Source organism: Capsicum annuum, chromosome 9 (genome assembly GCF_002878395.1).
Source record: "Capsicum annuum cultivar UCD-10X-F1 chromosome 9, UCD10Xv1.1, whole genome shotgun sequence".
In the NCBI taxonomy this organism is placed as follows: domain Eukaryota; kingdom Viridiplantae; phylum Streptophyta; class Magnoliopsida; order Solanales; family Solanaceae; genus Capsicum; species Capsicum annuum.
This window is the reverse complement of record NC_061119.1, coordinates 81,456,808-81,461,993: the sequence shown is the minus strand read 5'-3', so window position 1 is coordinate 81,461,993 and position 5,186 is coordinate 81,456,808. Positions and strand designations below refer to the sequence as shown.

The window sequence follows — 5,186 nt, the reverse complement described above, 5'->3', positions numbered from 1 at the left end:
CAACTTTGATAGTTATGGTAACACAATAACTAATAGTAGTTGTTATAGTAATTACCATAACTGTTATAATAACTATGGTAGTTACTGAAGCAACTCTCATAGTTGTTGAATTATTTCTTCATTCGTTTATAAAAGAAATCAATTTTTTTTTAAAACTTCTCAATTCTTTTTAGAAAATAATCCATGAAAATTAAAAAAGAAAGAAGAATGAAATGAAAAGATAAAGAAAAAAAAGAAGAGAATATAGAAGAAAAGAAAAATCTAGAGAGAGAGAAAATAAGAAGAAGAAGAAATTCTAAAATTTGAAATTTGGAGTTATGAACTTTTTAAAAAATTTAAAAGTTTTTAAAAATTACACTTTACACACTAATTAACTTTATTAAAATTTAAATAAAGGTTTAACCTTAGTTTGTAAAATTTGTCACCATTTTTAAATTAAAGATTTTTTTATCACCTGCCACGTAATTTTCTCTTTACACTAAATCTCAAACCAAAAAAAATTTCACCAAGTTCGGTCCGCCGCTGCTACAACCACCATACTCCGACCATCATATCACTATTCTAACGACCGTACCTTGATTTAAAGCTGTTTCAACTACTTCAAGAAGCCAAAAAGTGTGACCAGCATGCCTCGATTTTGAAACTGCTCTAACTTTAACTCCTCCACTGCCGAAAAAAAAATGTGTCTAAGCTTCGATTCAATGCTCAGGTACCTGCCATTTCTCATTTTGAGTTTTTCTTTTTGTATTTATTTGATGTGTTTATCAAGTGTTCGATGATTTGTGCCAATGAAATTAATTTCTATTTTAAATCATACTGTAGAAGACTGATGAATCATTGATGCTGTCATTATAAGAGATCCATATCGAACCTGGCGCTCGTGAGAAGGCTGTGAGTACTTTCACTTTCCCAATCGACCTTCTTTTTGCACTTGAAAGATCTAATTTCACATTAAGTTTAGATTTGAATTAAGCCTTAATTGGGATGGACAATCTCTATTTTCTTTAGCATGAACCTTTCTAGGACAAGTTTGGTGGTAGACTGGTAGTGGCTTTGATAGAGGAAAAAATGTGTGAGGCGAGACTGAGATTGTTCAGTCATGTGATGAGGAGGTTCATGGATGCCTTACTGTGTAGTTGCAAGAGGTTGACCATGGATGGTTTCAGTAGAGGTCGAGGTAGACCGAAGAGGTATTGGGGAGAAGGGATTAGACAAGACATAACCCATCTATAGATTATTTAGTATATGTCCTTAGTTATAGATTATGATGAGCGAATAGAGTCAGGGAGAACGTTAATGGGTAGTTGAGTGTTGTGTAGCTTATCATGTCATACTAATAGTGGTAGTAGTATTCTTGTAGTTTAACTTATTCGAAATAACTTCCCTACCCTTCAAGGTTAGGGTAAGGTATATGTACATACTATCCTCTCCAGACCCCACTTGTGGGATCACATTGGGTATGTTGTTGTTTGGGGAGCCCATGATTTTTCTAGTAGGATTTGACTGCTTTTTGTAAAGTACTGTATTTTTTTAGGTTTTTCTTTTCTTGTGTATTCCACTTATATTGAAAATCTGTAAGAGAGAAAATGTCACGATTCTATTGTATCTAAGAGAGAAAATGGCCAGATGGGCAAAATTGGACCTGCGCCTAATGAGACAAATGTAAATGCTTCTCCTGATGCCACACCCGAGAGGATTCATCTGATGCCTGGAATGTGAAGGAAACAACATTATTTATGGATGATAGGAGTGAAGATAATGCTCACCATTGAAACTTCTTCGTACCCTGGTAAGCTCTCTGTCAAGAACTAATAATGTGGTAGTGATTGAGAATGTTGAAGACCTTATTTGAATATTCTATTTTTGCGCTAGGGAACAGAAAGCTACAGAGATTGCATGAGAAATTTAGTAACATACATACCTATCTAGCTACACTAACCTAATATATAGTAGATAAACTCGCCATCATGTGTGTCTGAGTCTGTATAAAAGCCAGTGTTACCTTCAAATGTTAATATTTTATGTACATTTTTATTCATGTTATAAACGAATAATTATTATTTCAATAGAGGCAACATAAAGGCTTTTTCTAACTGAGTAAATAAACGACCTGGTTGTGTTTCCAATCTCAGTTTACGTAGCAATTTAAAGCATAAGCAACTTCTTTAGATAGTCAAGCTACTCTCAAACATTTGGAACCTAACCCATGGCCACTGTAAGTTGTGGCTAAAATCAGCTACTAACCTGTTATGGATTCTAGAATTACAAGCGGATTTAAGCTACAACTCTTACAAAAGAAAATATGCTTTCCTTCCTTTCCTCCTTCCCCTTGTGCCACCATTTCAAAGTTAATTTATTTTATTCTTATTTCTGCATCAAGATATGTGGTTATGGAAAAAAAATCTGTGTCATAACTATCAGTCTATCACTACAGTCATGGTTCACTTCTTCTAGTTTGATATTTCAGCCTGTATGAGTCGGTCTCCTATGAGGGTAAAGATATGCTGATCTTTTGGATAGTAAAGTTCAATAACCATGTTAAAAGAAAAAAACAATAACAAATCTAATGTAAAGTGGGTTCTAATGCATATTTGTACTCTAATGTGTATTTCAATTCTCTGTCTAGTAGTTTTAGGTTAACTGATTCTAAGTGCAAATAAATTACAAACAAATGAAAGATGTAAAATGTTAGAATTATCTTTGTAAGGTATAACCCTAGATAGGAAGGTCTGGAGGACGCGAATTAGGGCAGAGGACTAGGGCCAGTTTGAGTCGCTAGTGTAGGGAATTACTTGGTGGGGGTTTATTCTTGTTAGGAGTCCGTGTTCCATGTTTTATTATGAATCTGTGTGCTTTCCTCTGTTTTATATTACTTATGGGTGCCGTATTGATGTTATGTAATCTTGTGCTGTGCTTTACTATATGTTTGTGTGGTATCTCGTGTCTTGAGCCGGGGGTCTATCGGAAACAGCCTTTCTACTTCTTCAGAGGTAGAGGTATGGACTGCGTACATCTTACCCCCAGACCCCACTAGGTGGGAATACACTGGGTTTGTTGTTGTTGTTGTTGTTGTAAGGTATAACAAATAAATGGAATTACCTTGAGGGCTGCTATCTTTTATCAATTCAAGAAATCTATCAAAATGGGGGTAGAGTTAGCTATGATCTTTAGAACCTATCTATTTAATGACATTAACTCAAAACTTGAGCTAAAGATTTACATCACCTTTGTAGTAGTGATAGTGATACAGATTGCATACTATCTTCTTCAAACTTCACCAACTACTAAAAATGGTAAACCATTGGGCCCATGCTAGCACCCCGCCTACATCTAGTCTTAATGAAAAATGGAAGTAATAGTTCTCTTTCCACATGTTTGAAAGTAAACCTGAATTTATTTGGGATGGAGGCAATGTTGTTTATTTGGAAGTCACATGACTCATTTTTCCTGGTCATATGAAAATTGTTATCAAAGAAAGAAATGTATATGCCGGTATATATTTGAGTTTAGGTATATATGTAAGTGCCCGGACAGTGGTTAAATCAATGTTTCTGATCTCACAGATCCTTGCTTTTGTCTTTTACTTCATGGAGTCCTTTGGTTTTTGAAGTACTTCATTTTTTCCTTCCGTTTTCATCCTTTACAGGATGCTGCATCAGCAGGAGTGCATGCAACAACTGATTCACCTCTTAAAGGTTACTCACCACCATGCAATGGAGGCATATAGATTTCAGCACTGAACAGTTTGGAAGAAAGAATTTGAGGTCTAGCATGGAACTTCTACAGAAGAGGTACTTATTGATCTTATAAATTTTCTAGTCCAACGTGGAGTCAGAAATCAGATTACAAGTGAGATATATGGTGGTGCCATCGCAATTTTTTTCTTTCTCTTGACTTGCAGTTTGAAAGGATGAAACATGAAAACTCTTCAATTCCCGAGGAACATTATTCTAATCCAGGCATTGAAATTCTTCAGAGTGAAATTGTGCAACTACACAAGGTATACTCAGGTAACTTGTATACATTATAGTTGAGTATGTTATCTTCACACTGATCACTATTTATCGTGGTTCTTAATCTACACGGAAAACGAAGAGCTCTGAAGCATGTTCCCAACATTCAAGGATATAGTTAGCACTGGTAATGCATTGGAGAGGGTACTTGTCATTGAAATAGAGCTTGATGAAGCGTTAAAGGTAAAAACTAAACCTAGTATGTTCCAGAGGTAGGATATTGCACTTCTTCATCTTCGCCTTCTGCTTAATAGCCCTGGAAGATATTGTTCTTCTATTTCTTTTACTGTATTATAATAAATCTTTTAATCATGATTTCAAGCTGCTTAATCAACAATCTCAATGACATTGGTCAGCCCTACTTAATTTCCCATGTAGAAAAATCGAGTCTTAAAGTGCTAACAATTGATATTACTTTCTACATTTGATCTATTGTTGTAATTCTATGTTGACATCAAATTATGTTTTCCTCAGACTTTTGATTTCTTCTCTAGGAAAATACTTATGGAAATAATAGCATTTTATGTGTAGCTGACTGACAAGTGATGATCTATGCATTGAAGTGGCTTTCTGAACATTTATTCCCTAGCTTCTGAATTGTATCAGGAGTTACAAGTGAAGTTCACATAATTCATATATTGAAGTTTGAACTGTATATATAGAATCGGTAAATCATGTTTTGAAAGGACTTCCTTGAAGCATTTCCTAGCTTCTTGCCTCATTTTTGAAATATGTAATTTTTTTTTACTTACGGCATATCAGTTTGATGTCATGCCCATGCCCAGGTATTCGACTAATCTTTGTTTTATAGATTAAATGGCAAATTTATAGCTAATAGTGAAATGATTTCAGCATGTTTGCTAATAGCTAGGCTCCTCTCCCGTTGTCCCCTATTATATGACACAGTAATGCAAGATGTGAGAGAATGAACGATGAATGTGTTTAGAGGTTGAATTTAGTTATGTGGATTTTCTTATGGAGATTTTCTTGAAATGTTGTTTTTTGGTGTGTTGTAAATAGAAATATATTGTCAATTAAGTGATAATTTATATTATTTATTCTCTTTTTATAGGTGTCCAAAGTGAAGAAAGAGATGAAGAAAGTGATGAAGACATTGACCTTACTTAAGAAGATTTTTGGGTTGTTGATAAATGCTCTAATATCAATACTTTT

General features: G+C 34.4%; 1 long non-coding RNA gene across 1 annotated transcript; it reads left to right on the top strand.

Moving 5' to 3' along the window:
• The first annotated feature begins 446 nt into the window (after positions 1–446).
• LOC124887279 lies at positions 447–4,379 on the top strand. The gene is made up of 5 exons (XR_007044670.1): positions 447–709; positions 823–891; positions 1,627–1,789; positions 3,647–3,791; positions 3,902–4,379. It is a non-coding gene; the product is annotated as an uncharacterized LOC124887279 (long non-coding RNA).
• The last annotated feature ends 807 nt before the right edge of the window (positions 4,380–5,186 follow it).